General features: G+C 52.4%; 1 long non-coding RNA gene across 1 annotated transcript; it reads left to right on the top strand.

Moving 5' to 3' along the window:
• Window positions 1-428: 428 nt before the first annotated feature.
• Window positions 429-1,960, top strand: LOC134557752 (uncharacterized). The gene is made up of 3 exons (XR_010082175.1): window positions 429-510; window positions 655-731; window positions 1,840-1,960. It is a non-coding gene; the product is annotated as an uncharacterized LOC134557752 (long non-coding RNA).
• Window positions 1,961-15,051: the final 13,091 nt, after the last annotated feature.

The raw sequence follows: 15,051 nt of genomic DNA, 5'->3' as shown, positions 1-15,051 counted from the left end.
GGGATGGCAGCTGTGGGCATGCTCTGAGCACTGCTCAGCCTTTCCCTGCTCTTCCTGAGGGTCCCACAGGCTTCAATCCTGCTCCAGCCCTGGCTGCTCGCTCAGAGGGCGAGGGAGCCTCACCTCCTGTGGGTCCTGGCAGGGTGCAGGTGGCAGCGAGGCACCCGCTGTGCTGGAGCAGCACGTGAAGCACACCACGAGCCAGAGCCTGGCACACCAGAAACCCCACTCGTGGTTTCCCCAGATGTGCAGGGCCGAGTCCTTCCTCAGAAACCATCACCTTCCTCAGAAACCATCACCTTGTGCTCGCCTGGAGCCACCTGCTCCTGCCCAGGGCTCTTTCCATTTCCACCCCAGACCGCGGAAGAGCGGCGGGCAGCTGAGGTGCCTTTTATTGCACTGGTTATTTTTAGTGTTCCAGCGTGTCTCAGAGCCCAGAGCTCGGTCTGGGACCCCGGCCAGCACCACGGCTGCCACCCCAAAGAGATCCCAAGAGGAAATTCCTGGCGGGTGAGAACTGGGAAGGAGCCAGTGGGATGCAAGAAGGGTGACGGGGTGGGCACGTGATTGTGGGCAGGGGTCTTGTTTTAGCTCAGGTAGGGCTTGCAGAAGTGTTGGGCTTAGGTTTAATGCCTGGATTTGTCCTGGGTTTAGGCCCAAGCTGGATTTCCCCGTGCTGCCATCCATCATGAGGAAGCCTCCGAGGTGGATGTTCCACAGCAGATTTCAAGGTAAGTGCATTGATTTCACACGGGGTGCTCTGGCCCAGGGTCACCATGGCTTTTGTGATATTCCAGAGGGAATTCCTCACGTCTCTCACTTTTCCTGGCACTGCCATCCCTGTCTGGGGAGCTGCTGGGGTCTGGAAGTGCCCCAATCCAGAGGCAGTGCCTGCACCCTGGGTGCCCATCCCTGCACCCTGCCAGCCCTGGGCAGCTCCAGGGAGCTGCTGGTGCAGCTGTGCCCTGTCTCGGTGGTTTTGGGCCACTGGTGACTCAAAAACTTTCGTTGGTTTCTGTTCATTTGGGTTCCTCTCTGTCACCTCCCTGAAGTGAAACCTCAGTGCCTGTGTGGGCTCCTCTCTGTCTGCTGGCAAGCCCCAAAAGTGGCCCAAGTTTTTGGCTGAGGACCCTGTCCCCAGACCCTGGGAGTGATTTATCCCCTGCAGCCCCTCCACTGAACGATCGTCCTGGTGCAGCAGGGTAGTGGAGCATAAATGAGAAGCTCAGAACGCCCTCCCCAAAATTCTTGCTGCTTTTTTTTTGTGGTTTCCCGCACTTGGAATCAGAGCAGCAGCACCATCAAACTCCTGCTCGATGTCAGGATATCTCCTTGCTTCCCAGGAGGGCCTGTGGGGATGGGAAGGGAATTTCAGGGAGTTGCCCAGGCTGAACAGGAGCAGAAGGTTCCACATGGGAAGGAGACGGGGGCTTGGATTCCATGAAGGAAACCTCAACTTGCAGGACATACAGGGCTCCCTCGAGAATATTTGAGAAGGAACCATGTGCTTAACAAATCCTCCTGACATCTGGCAGAGAGGGGCGAGCCAGGGCAGGAAATTTGGGGGAATTTTCTAAGAATTTCCAACCTAAAGACATCTGCTCCATGGTGGACACGGGAACATTTTGATTTCTGGGTGCTGCAAAGGATGTGCTCAGCACTGCAGCCCCTTGATGCTTTGTTCACTGACTCGGGGATGTAATTTGGGTTCAAAACCAGCCTTTCTCCTGAGATTTGTGGCTGGAAGGCAGTCGGGCCTCTGGGAAGAATTTTTCTTGGGAGAAAATGAGCTGGGTTGTGTCCTGGGTTGTATTTAATCTTCTTTATCATGTGTTTCAGGAGTTCCCCAGGACATGTCCTTCAGCAAATGCCAAAAATGCCACTGAAGGTGGCTCCAGGAGAAGAATTCAGTGTCCATGAGGACAACAAGTGTCCACCCACCCCTCCCACACGCCTGAAACCCAGCGTGAGGAGTCACCTAGTGCCAAATCCGTGTGAAGAGAAGTCTGATGCGCTGGGGAGGAGGAAGGAGAGGTTTGTTCCAGCTGAATCCTGAGATTTACCCCACCTCAACCTGGAGAAAGAGGAAAAGCTCTGCAGGCACCTCCATCCAGTGCCCTGCAACCACAATCAGAGCAGGTCCCAGCCCACGGTTGAACTGCTCTGGGATCCAGGACCCACCAGCTCCAGCTGCTTCCTCCGACCCGCGCCCGCCCGGCCCCGGCCCCCCCGGCGCCTCTCGAGGCGTTAGAAAACAAACAGTCACTTTTTATTTCTAGACACCAGCCTCTCCAACTGGTCTGATTGCTCAATGCCCCCGTTTCAGCACAGCAGCCTGGCCAGGGTGAGCTCCTCAGGGCCCTTCCTGCCGGCGTGTTGAAATGTGGGAGCAGCCCCCTCCACACGGGCTCTGCCTCCTTGGGAGGGCAGGAAAGCTGAGTGGAGGCTCCCACCTCCTTTTCCAAAAGGATTTATGCCCCCTTGGGTGGTGTTCTGGCCAAGGATGATGATTTGTGATGGAAACCCGGCAGGAAAACCCATCCAGAGTTGACTTTGGTGGATCTCAAGGGCCTTGCCCCGTTTTGTGATGGTTTATTTGACGTGGTTTCTGTGACACTTCTGAATTGTCTTTTGGTTTGGGTGGATGGTGGGACTTGGTTCAAGGGCCAAACCATGAGGTCAGACCCGTGGAGGCAACACAAGGATCAGCCACAGGCACCTCCTCAGCTCTGAGCATCTCAGCTCCACCAAAAGAAGGAGGAGAAGGGGGTGAGAAGAACTGAGGGTGAGGAGGATGAAACTGCAGGGTTTCCTCAGGCTGGACAGGAGATCCCAAACCCCAGAAAAGGTGACAGCTATTTAATTTTCAGGATCAGCTTTTGACAGATGCGCTTTCCCTCTGCAGGTCTTTGCCTGAATCATGTCCTGGACAGGCTCCACCCGAGCCACAGCAGCACAGACAGCACAGGGACGAGGAGAAACGCAGCGATATTTATTCAGAAATTTGGGTTTGTTATGAGAACAGGTCTGAAACCGAGTCCTGGCTGAAATCCCTTCCCCCTCAGTCTCCATGTGCTCAGGGGCTGTGTCCTGCTGTGACATATTTTTATTGCAGGTGATGTTTGCAATAAGCAAACACCCGGATGCACCAAGGAGCCATAAAAAACAGTCGGAGCTTTTTCTGTGGGTGACCCAGAGCCACCAGGTAACCCGGCCTCTGCTGCTGCTCCTTAGAAGAACTTGGTCTCAGCCCTAAAATGGAAATGGGAAGAAGCAAAAGGGCACTTCAGGCCATTGCACAAGGAGGTTCTTACAATGTGATGGTTAAAAAAATACTCCAAGCTGGAGAAATGTTCCTTTTCCTTCTTTTTCACCCCAATGTGTGAATGTAGTTGTGTGTTCAGATGAGTTGCTCCAGCTCTTGCTGAGAGAATGATTCACATGGGATATGTAAAATCTCTTTACTCTGTGCTGGGTGTTTTTCAGAGAAATGCAAATCACAGAGACATGGAAGGATTTGGGTTGGGAGGGACCTTAAAGCTCAGCTCATTCCAACCTCTCCCTAGAGGCTGGAATACCTTCCACTGGACCAGGCTGCTCAAACCCCCAAAAGAATAACAAGATTTTTACTCTTTGGAGCAATTAGTTTCCATAATATCAATTTCCAGCATTCCATGGTTGCTGCTTTTCCTTCTGTTGGGCTTCAGAGGGAGGACTGAGGGATGTGGAAGCAACAGTGGTTTGAGACAAGTGATTCCCTGCCTGTGTCTTTCTGTTCTGTATTTGATAAGTAACCACTTCTCCCCGAGATAAATCTGGCTCGTGGAGAGGTCTGCAGGGTTGGTCTTCCCAGGGATCATGGCTAGAAAAATGCAAGGGGGATCATTTTGGGGAATGTTTTTACACCTCTGCCCCAGAAATACGGTCTGGTTTTGTTTCAGAGGAGGGTCTGGACACCTCTTTTGAAAAAATACCAAATATTCCAAATTTGCTGATTTGCTTTGCTGCTTTAACCCAAGTTTTCTCCGTTTGCTCCTAAATTCTTGTGAGCAATGTGACACCCAGTCCTTCCTGAGGTCTGAAGGAGACCTGATCCAAGGAGAGATGGGAAGAGCCCTCAGCTCTGTCTTCAGGTGGGGAAGGGAAGGAACTTCTTGCATTTGAGGCAAGGAAGGAAAAACCAGTGGGAAATGTTCACTTGTGGTGTCAGCAGCAAGGGCAGGGAGAGCCTGGGGGAGGGAGGTTTGTGGTTGGGAAGGTGGGGAAGGTGGTCTGTGGTGTTCACCACCGGGCAGGAGATGGGAAAGGTGGGGGAAAGTGAGAGATGGTGATGGCTGGAGGGAGGTTCATTGCTGGTGCAGCTCAGGAAGTCGTGAGAGAAGGGGGAACCTCTGCCCTGCCAAGTGTCCAGCCCTGGTCATGCACAACATCATCCAACAAACCCCTGGGAGGGGAAGGAGCAAGCGTGGCTGAGCTGAACCCCAAACCAGTGGCTGAGGGAAGCCTGGACCGGGGATTGAGGCTGCAGCGTGGAGGGTCAGAGCCCCCAGCACAGCCCCCAGCACAGCCCCCAGCACAGCCCCTCCCCAGGGACACCCTCAATGCCCCCAACCCCTGTGGAGGGATGGCCAAGAGTGGATTAGGTGGGATCAGAAAGGAGAGAGGGGTTCCACCCCGTTGGGCAGGACACAGCACCAGTCTCTGCTGGAAGAGGGGGATTCTCCTGGGCTCCTCCTGGGCTCCATCTCTGCACGGTGTCTGCTCGATTCCTCTTTCCTGCCCACAGCCAGTGGCGGTGCTGGGTGTCCCTCTGTGGGGCTGAGCACCAGGCAGGAGACCCACACCAGGCTGAATGGGGGGAAACAGCCCCCCTGTGCCCACCCTGTGTGGCTCTGCCCTCGGGGGGATGTGGGAAACTCTCAGTCTCTACAAGAGTCTGGAAATTCTGGGGTAATTTTAACCTTGCCGTGGGTTGTGAGAAACCGAGGGGTTTTACAGCTTTGCTGGGCACTCAGAGTCATGGGGTGCAACTCCCCCAGGAGAAACATCAAGTCCCAGCTGGAGCAGGGCAGGATGGGTGTGAGCCCTCAGGATTGTGATCCCCTGGAATGCCCTTTCCCACTTCTCAGGATGAGGGCCGTGCCCTCCGATGAAATATAGAGCAGTGGTGGCCCAGGGGAAATTAATTTTCAAGGAGGGCAGTGGTTTGGGGTGTTTAGAAAAAGCACAATTTCTTAATTTTCCCCTATCAGATTTTCTGAGTGAAGCCTCTTGCTGTGAAAAAGGAGTCATGAAGCCAAGAGATTTCATTGCAGGAGGGTTTTGATGATTCTGTGTAGCAGGCAGGAGTCTGGCCAGCACCCATCCCATCTGGATGGCTTTTGGACTAAATGACCTTTAATAATCCCTTCCATCCCAAATTATTTTACCTGGCCTGGAACTCTTCCTGCTGTGAGTTAGAAACTGCAGTGGCCTCAATGTGAAAGCAAAACCTGGCCTTGGTTTGCCTTGTTGGGAAATTATCCCGTGTTTCTGGTAAAGTGACATCAGCTTTTCGAGCTGCTGCAGGAAAAGGGGTCGCTGTGTCAGTTCTGGTCCTCCCTCCTAATTTTGGTTCTTCACAGAATCCCAGAATCCCTGAAAGATCTGGGTTGGAAGGCATTTAAAGCTCATCCACCCCCTTCCAGAGCAGAGACACCTTCCATTAACCCAGGCTGCTCCAAGCCCTGTCCAGCCTGCCCTTGGACACTTCCAGGGATCCAGGGGCAGCCACAGCTTGAAGAGTTTAAACACTCTAGCACAACAGTGGAAAACTGGGGATTTCATTGTAATTTTAATGAGACTGGTGGAGTTTGCAGCAGCCTCTTTCTAAAGTGAGAAATGAAAGGAAGGCAATAAACAATGCCTGGAGCCTCTGGAGCATTTTTGCACAGGAGCAGCAACCCCAGGTGCAGGAAAATCTTTGCCTGTCCATGGAGGTTCATTTTCCAAAGGCTGAATGCCCTGGGGCTGGTTCTCACCTTGCCCTGCGGTGAATTTGTTCATCTCCAAACAACCAGGAGCTGTTCAGGAGGAGCTCACTCGTCACAACCCAGTCCTTGAGACATCCTGTTCCTTATCAGCCCCGCAGGGCTATCAGGGGAGGTGAGGCTGGAAACGAGCCCGGTGAATTTAATAATTCACCCTCGGTTTGTGCGGCCGTCACCGATGGACGCCGAGGCGCTGCCAGGGATGGGATCTGATTTCAGGGCAGGGCCAGATCTTAAAATAGGAGGATGGGAGTGAATGGTAATGTTTGCTTTGCCTTTTATTGGGGGCTGTAAAGGTTCACCTCCAGCCTGAGCTGTCAGTTGGGCACGGTGTGGTAACCCCGGCGTTCCGGGAACCCTGCCTGAGGTGGCCCGTGGACCTGTGGCCCCAATCTGAGCTGGCTTTAGCACACCTCTGCTTTTTTCTAGAGATAAGAAACAGTGGTGAGTTAATCACATTTCTCCCATTCCTTTTCTGTTGTTTTAGCTATTTTATTCAGGTTGTTTTTTTTTTTTGTCACAAGTGGAGGCTGGCAGAGTCAGGGCTGCTGTCCTGCATATTCAATCAGCTTCGCTCAGGCTGGATTTGGGACAGAGCCAGTTCTCCCCAAAACCAGCATCTTTCCATCACGTGCTTCAGCTTCGGAGTCTGCAGGTGTGATCATCTCATCTGGTTCTGAGATACCCCCACTGCCTACAAAAGGCAAGTGCTTCAGCTTTGAAAATTCACAGAGCTGCAAAAAAACTTCCCCAACTCCTTTCCCCCAGCGCCAAGAGCTGCTCTCAGTTTTGTACAGGCAAAACCTGGAGTTTCACTGAAAGGAGCTGAGAAAAGTCCTCCCCATCCTGTAACCTCTCTCCTTTTCCATCTATTTATTGTGGGCTTGTGTTACAGCCTCCCCCTGAACCTGGAATTTAAGAGGAATTCTGGCTTGAGTCCAAATTTTTGAAGCAAGTAGAAAAAAATTTAAACCAATGAGCTGCAGTGCACAAAACTCATGTGCAGGGGAAAAAAAAATCACTCAATAAATATTTAACTTATTCTGAGTAGTCAAGGAGGACTTTTCCTGCTGGGATGAGCCAGGATGAGATCCATTCCCCATGACAAAACAAGCCTTGAGTTTGGACTTCAGCCTCTGCTGAGAATTAATTAATCTACTCTCTGTTGTCAGTGAGATCTCAGCTCCTGGGTTTCCCACCGTGGGACGCTGAGCCCGGGGGTGCCCCTGCTTTAAAAACCAGAATTTCCTTGCAGAAATTCTGGCAGAAAAAGCCCTGAGTGCTGCAGTGGGTGCAGGAGTGGCCGCGGGGCTCATTTACATCGCGACGGGTGAGAAGTGGGGCGTGAGCTGCTTTCCTGTCAGCACCCCAAAACCCCCTGTGGGTTTTGTGTCTCTCAGGGCTGGAGCAAGATATTAAAGGGGGAAAAGCCCCGAGAGCTGCCAAACCTCTTTTCCTTGTGGGTGGATTCGCTGGTGTCTTGTAATGGGATTGAAATGTCTTGTCATGAATCTCTCCTTTGTCACCTCTATTTGTGGTGGCCTTGGCTTGTTAAATGTCTAGACTTGATGATCTTAGAGATCTTCTCTGACCTGAATGATTTTATGGTTGTATTTGCTCTTCCCAGGAGGTTTGCTCCATCCTTGGAAGTGTTGGATGGGGCTTGGAGCAAACAAAATTCTCCAAGAAAAATTCCCCAGGGTGTTTTGTCCAAGTGTTCATCTTTGGACCTGAAGGAAATAAAAAATGCTTTGTGGAGGGGAGCTGGTGTTCCAGCCATGCTGGGAGATGGATTCCCTTGGTCTGACCCTGGAATTGCTGCAGGATCCCTGAAACCCCAACAGGCTGGGCATGGGTGCAGGAGCTGAGCTTGGGGATGTTCATGTGGAAAGGGACACGTTTAACAGAGTCCTTAATGAAGGGGCTTTTGTTGGGATCTCAAACTTTCCTTAACCATAAATGCTGTGTCACACAAGCTGCAGGCTGGGCAGGAGGGTTTATTCTGCCTTTTTGAGTAAGCCAGGGAATGAGAGAAATCCATTTTTCCTGCTTGATTTCCTTTCTCCTGCTGTTGTTGATGGACTCCTCGCCCCTTTTCCCCACCTTTTTGGTGCAGGAGGTTGCAGGGTGGAAAGGGATGTTAATCCTTGTACTCCCCCCACGTCCTTGTGTCTACACCGAGGTGGAAGCCAGAACTGAGCATCCCTTCAGGTCAAAAGGGCATTTTATAGGAATAAACAACAAAAAGAGAAAGCAAACCGGGTCAGAGATGAATCCAGGCCTCAGGGGGTTTGCAAAAGAGCTGGAAATCTCACAGGGCCGCTGCGTCGCGCCTCATGAGATTTCTGATACTTCCCACTTCTGGCTGGGCCAGAAATACCGCAAGAACAACGCTGCATCATCATTCTCAGCTCTGGCTCTGCTCTTCCCACACTCCCAGCCGGGATCAGCCTCCCAAACCTCCTCCAGGCTGAGGATCCACCGGAGCGGCCGCGGCACCGCCCGGCGTGGACGGCATCTGACTTTTCCTTCCAGCCCCGTGTGCTGAGCGGGGAGATATTTTTGGTCGAGAAATCAAATGAGTCATTTTGTGGATCCCAAGGACTATTTTGGGTGGGGGCGTGCGCCTTCCCCCGCTCGCCCCCGACCCGGCTCTCCTGCTGATGCTGCCCGGGCATCCTCAGCATCACCGGGCTGGGTGGGTGCAGGGGGCACCCTCAGCCTCCAGACCCAGCTGGAGGGCAGAGCCTGGGGGCTGCCGGTGGCCAGGGCTGTTGTGCAATCCCGCCGTTCACGTTTCAGCTCGGTCCTTACCCTTTCCGCCCTCCGGCCGGGTTTGTTGTGCAGAGGAAGCTTCCAAAGGGCCCCGACAAACAGACAGGAAACCGAGTCTCTCGCTGCGCGGACACATTGTCTGCCCGGGGCTAAATTTGAACATGAAAAAGGCCTTATTTATTTCTTTTATTTATAAATCCCGAGCCGCTGTGCTTTGAAGACAAGCCCCGGTCGGGAAGGGTGCAGGAGAGGGTGAGGGGAAGGGCAGCCAGCACTGTGTGGAACAAAGTCCAGCCCTGGCGCGTGGGGTGGGATCAGGGCAGGCTCGGATGCTCCACGCCGTGACCTGGAGTGGAAATGGCCAGCTGAGGTGGTGGGGCTTCAATGGACACCTCTGGGTGGCCAGTTTGGGGTGGAGACTCCACTCAGGGGCTCGTGGGCCTCCCTGTGTGGATGATGGTGAAGGTGGTGCTGGGGTCCAACCTGCATTGCCTGGCTGAGGCTGAAATCCTGGGTGGCTCAATGTCCCCACAGAGGCTGGGTGAGGAGGGGTTGGATTAATATGCAGGACTGGGTTCCTGGAAGTGTTTAAAGCCAGGCTGGACGGGGCTTGGAGACATCTTGGGTAGAGGAAACTGTCCCTGCCCATGGCAGGGGATGGAAGGAGATGATCTTTAAGGTCCCCTCCAACCCAAACCATTCATGATCAGCAGGGTCAGGTGGCCACTCCATGTCCACACCTGGAGTCACCACCACTGGCCTTGGCCACCGCCTCTGGAGAAGTTGCTCATGTCCCCAGCAGCATCAGAGCAGCCTCCCACCAACTCCAGGTGCCACCAGGGACCCTGGTGAGGCCATCAGAGAAACCAGAGGCTCCTCTGGAGATGTCTCTCGTTCATTTTTCCGTGTACCAGCGGGTATTTCCAGGCAAAGGTAGTGTGAGAGAGGCAGGCAGATCTCGCTCACCGCAGCAGACTTTAAAAAGTGAAAACACGAAGTCGAAAGCTGCTCAACCTGCAGCAACTTCCCAAATCCCACCTGAGATTTTGCAAAAGGCACAAGGAAAGTAAAAGTTCCAGCGCTGCTTTCTTGGGGGTGGTGGTTTTTTTCTTAATGTTTTTGTTGCTCTTGGAGAAGCATCACCCTTTGTTCTGAGAAAAGGGAAGCGCTGGGGCCATGGGTTCTGGGGAGTTGTGAATCTGCTCCTCAGGAGAGCAAAACTGGGGTGAACTCCAGCACCCAGAGTTGCACTGGGGCTTGGGCAATGCAACAGCGATGCTGAGGTTCCTGTGGCAGAGCCAGGAGCTGCAGGAGGAGATGCTGGGGTGACACAGAGGAGGAGAAACCTCTTATCCTCCCTGTGTACCCCATTAGGGGCATGGATGGGTTTGGGCATGGAGCTGCTCCGTGTCTCCCCTCCTGCTGGTGAGGTCGGGCTCAGCTGCACCAAAACCCAGCGGTCACAGTGATTCTTTTCTTCATTTAACCCTCCCCAACCCCAGGGTCGAGGAGCCACTTCCACATTTGCTGCTGGCCACGGCCAAAAAGCCCTTGGAGCCGTTTCTGCTCCTCCTGCCCGGCCTGTCTCGCTCACAGATGCTCAAACCACACGTTCCTTCGCCCAGCCTGGCCCATCACAGATGGACACAGCCAAAAACACCCCAAAATAACGCCTGGCCACAGGAGTCCTGCGAGGGTCTCCCAGAGCAGCTGGGGCTGAGAGGACAGGCTAAAAATAGGGGTGTGGTGCAAGTTTCTGAAGATCCCAAAGCATGAGGTGAAACTCTCTCTGGGTTAACTGAAAAGCTGAGGGTGTCTTCGGGGTTGTTTCTGCTTTGGGGGGGCTCAGCAGGAGAAATGGGGGAGCCCTCTTGGGCATGGGTTTAGTGGGGTGTCCCCATCACCTCGGGGCATCCCCTGCGTTTGCTGTGTGGGGTCACCACCCTGGCAGGGAGCTGCATTCTGGGTGCTAAAGCTGGGCTGTATGCACAGATTTTAGTTTTTGGGGAGGAATCTGCAGGTTTGGCAGCTTTGCCTCACACGGAGGGTCCAGCCCAGCACCCCGGTGTAGCTGCACACTCCAGCTGAGCCCCGTCCTGCCCAAGAGGACGCCCAAACCCTCCATCCTTACACAAGGACAGCACGAAAATCCCTCTCTGATGTTTCCATCTAGCTGAGGACACGCCTGGAATGGAGTGTGGACCAATTTGGGAGCCCTCTGCTCCCCAGCAAGCCCAGGGGAGTCCATCCCATCCCCGTCCCCCCACCTTGCACAACCCGCCGGGCCCTTCTCCTTCTCCTTCCTCACCCTGGGTGAAATCAGAGCTGTTATTTCAAAGAGAAGCTTGTGATTTATCGCTGTAATCTCAACCACAAGTTGAGCTGGCAGGAGTTAGGGGAGCCACGAGGAATGGCAGAGGGGTTGGCCATTCATTTCAGCATCCTCCGCGCTCTTGAGGTTTTTATTTCTTTGGTGCAGCAGCAGGGAAATACGAGTTTCTCACAGAAAGAGGAGAAAATGAAGAGGGGAAAAAATAACTGCCCCAGGATTTGTGCTGAAATAGCTCAAAATGGGGTTGTTTCTTTGCATTCTGGTTTTAAAAAATCACCTTTTTTGAGCTTGAAAACCTGAGATCATTGCAGCAACCAGAGGAACCAGCCCTGCCTGGCGAGGGGGACACCCTGGGATGGTGCTGCTGGTCCAAGGGCAGAGCTGAGTGGGGGTTTCTCCTTATTTTTCCCATTTTTCCCTTCTCCATAAGTCACTTTTACAGCTCCCAGCAGCCAGCCTGGCAAGCAGAGCTTCACAGGGATGTTAATGAGTCTTTAAATCAAAGGTTTGTGGTGGCCAAAGCAAACCTGGTGTCTCCTTCCAGAAAGGGGCTGCACAAACTCCCAAATTCCACCTGGCTGTGAAGGAACAGCATTTTTATCTTTGTTATTTCACTTTTTCCTAATTTATATCTGGTTTTACACTTTATTTCAGGCTTTCAATCCTATTTCCTGCACTTTTGGATGGACCTGGAAGCTGACTTTTTGCTAAATATCAGTGAGGTGCACATCATCTCATGAAATTTGAAACCCTCGAGAGTCACTGAACCTGCCAAATTTCCCAATTTTCTCAACACTTGAGCTCTTTGCATCTAATATTCCAAGCTCCTGGTGTGCTCAGGAGAAGTCCATCAATTTTTTATGCATTTTCCTTGTTTTACAGAAGAAAAAGCTGTTTTTCCAGGCTGGCTGCAGACTGTGGGGGAGTCAGATTTTAACCCACTCTGAGGAAATGACAAAGCATTAACTCCCCTGCAAGGCACTGACATAGTTTTCATTAAAGCCAACCTTTGCAAGGAATTGTCTTCCAAAACAACAACAACAACAACAACAACAACAACAACAAAAAAAAAAAAAGAAAAAAGAAAGAAAGGAAAAAAGGAAAAAGAAAAAGAAAAAGAAAAAGAAAAAGAAAAAGAAAAAGAAAAAGAAAAAGAAAAAGAAAAAGAAAAAGAAAAAGAAAAAGAAAAAGAAAAAGAAAAAGAAAAAGAAAAAGAAAAAGAAAAAGAAAAAGAAAAAAAAGACCTTGCTCTTTCTTGGCTTTTCTGCTTTGCTAATCCACTTTGACATTTATTAGCAATTATTTATTTCCTTCCCTCTTGGCTGTTTATGGTGCAATTTTTCAACCAAATAGGCATTACTCAATAATAACCCCTGCAGAAAGGCAATTGGGAAAGTGAAGTGGTTGGTTACAGAGATTGTGGGGCTTTTCCCAGCCCCAAAACCTCCTTTTTTGGCCCAAAACAGAGCTGGAGATGCTGCTCAGGGCAACAGAACCTGGCAGGTTCTGGGATTGGAGCATCCCATCCCATCCCATCCCATCCCATCCCATCCCATCCCATCCCATCCCATCCCGTCCCGTCCCGTCCCGTCCCGTCCCGTCCCGTCCCGTCCCGTCCTCATCCCATCCCATCCCATCCCATCCCATCCCATCCCATCCCATCCCATCCCATCCCATCCCATCCCATCCCATCCCATCCCATCCCATCCCATCCCATCCCATCCCATCCCATCCCATCCCATCCCATCCCATCCCATCCCATCCCATCCCATCCCATCCCATCCCATCCCATCCCATCCCATCCCCATTCCCATTCCCATTCCCATTCCCATTCCCATTCCCATTCCCATTCCCATTCCCATTCCCATTCCCATTCCCATTCCCATTCCCATTCCTATTCCCATTCCCATTCCCATCCCATCCCCATCCAGGGGTTTGCCCCTGCTGTTTGCAGCTTTTGCAGGGAGCCACGAGCTGCAAAGCCCAGATTCAGGAAGGCCCCACTTTCGTTGTCTCCTGGGTTATTATTAAGATTATTATCTTCTTTCTTCCCTTTGGGTTTGGGTGATGAGGAAGGGCTGTGAAAAACCAGGATTCCTGTTCCTTAGTGAAAATGCTCAGTGCCCAAAGACTCCCACGAGTTCCCATGAAGCCGCAAGGTAGTGCAAAACTGAAAAGAAAATTAAAAATATTTCAGAAACCGGCTCAGCCTTTGGGTGCAGCGTCTCAGGAGCGTTTCCCCATTCCGCCCCTTTGTGGGGACACCTCAGGGCAGGTCACCCACCCTCCAAAATCCCCCCTGAGCCACAGTTTCCCAAGAAAAGGCTCCTTGCGTGCAAGAAGCCACAGTGGGAGGAAAAAAACCAACCTAGATTTGAGTTGAAATTATGGAGCTTATAAGAAAAAAAAAAGCATTTCCTGCCTGTGCCTTGTGCTGATCACCCCTTGATCTTCCTGGGGGTGCTGAGGGGAGTCAGGGCATGATGATGCCACCCCCCTGATGCCACCCAGCTGGGGATGGGTGACAAAATCCCCCCCTGGCACTGCTGGGCGCTGGCAGGAACCACGCTAGAGAAGGGTGAGAGCACAGCGGGTGCTGCTCGAAGGTGGGGACGGCCCAGTCCTGGTTCTGCTTGGCTGGAGCTGCCACCCAAAATAATCAGACCTCACCCCGGTGTTTCTGCTGCTGAGGGAAACTTCATTTTCATTTTCCGACCGCTTTCCTGGCCGGGACGCAGGCGAGGGGCGCGAGGGGCAGGGAGGGCGGGGGGTGTTTGGCACCAAGTGCCACTGAAATGTCACTTTGGGTGGCTCTGGGGTGGCTTTTGGCCAGGGAGGGTGGCCTGAGAACGAGGTGGGGAGGGGATACAGCCAGAGCAGAACTGGGAGTGGGTTCATAAATCACGGTTTGGTTTGGGATGGGAGGGATCTTAAATCTCATCTCATTCCAGGGATGCCTTCCAGTACCCCAGGCTGCTCCAAGTGATGTTCAACCTGGCCTTGGACATTCCAGGGATCCAGGGGCAGCCCCAGCTTCTCTGGGCACCTGTGCCAGGGCCTGCCCACCCTCACAGTGAGGAATTCCTTCCCAAAATCCCATCTAACCCTGCCCCCTCAGTGTGAAGCCATTCCCCCTTTCCTGTCTTACCCAAAGTCTCTCTCCATCTTTGCTGTGAGCTCCCTTCAGGCTGCAGTGAAATCACCCTGAATCTTCTCTTTTCCAGGCTGAGCAATCCCAATCCTCCCATCTTTTCCTCGTGGCAGAGCTGCTCCTTCCCTCTGATCCCCCAGGTTGGTTGGAGCACTGTGCTGCTCCCAGCAAACCTGTGGCATCCCAGATGGATTGGGAAGATGTCCTTGCCCATTTCCAACCCAAACCATCCCATAAATTACACACCACCCCCCCTCCAGGCTGTGATAATCGTTAAATCATCCTCCCTCTAACCCATAAACCCTCCACGGACACCCAGCGCTCCTCCAGACAAGATTTAGCTCTCCAATAACCAATCCAGAGGGTTTTCCCTCTATTTATGTTGGACCATCGAGGCTTATGGACAACCCCTCGTGTGTTCCTTGACGTGTGCCATGAATCCCACATTCCCTGGTGCCTGCGCTTCCCCGGCCAAACCCCTCCCTCTGCAAATATTGAATATTTCCTCAGTGCTTCCAGGGGCTCAACACATTTCTCTGTGTGGATTCCTTGAAATTCCACCCCCAAAGCAACCCTCTGGATCACGGGGGGTGGGAATGTTTGTACTGAGGGTCTTATTGGGAGCCTGGGAATTAAAGCTTTGCTCACGCCTTAACAAAATGCAAATATCCCAATTCCAGTGTTGCTAAAACACAGAGCTGAGATCACAGGGACTTGTTCGGGGTGTTGATTTCTTTTTTAGCTGCTTATTCTTGATGTTTGCT

This window comes from Prinia subflava, chromosome 13, assembly GCF_021018805.1.
Source record: "Prinia subflava isolate CZ2003 ecotype Zambia chromosome 13, Cam_Psub_1.2, whole genome shotgun sequence".
NCBI lineage: Eukaryota > Metazoa > Chordata > Aves > Passeriformes > Cisticolidae > Prinia > Prinia subflava.
The sequence above is the reverse complement of the archived record's forward strand: the minus strand, read 5'-3'. Positions and strand labels throughout refer to the sequence as shown.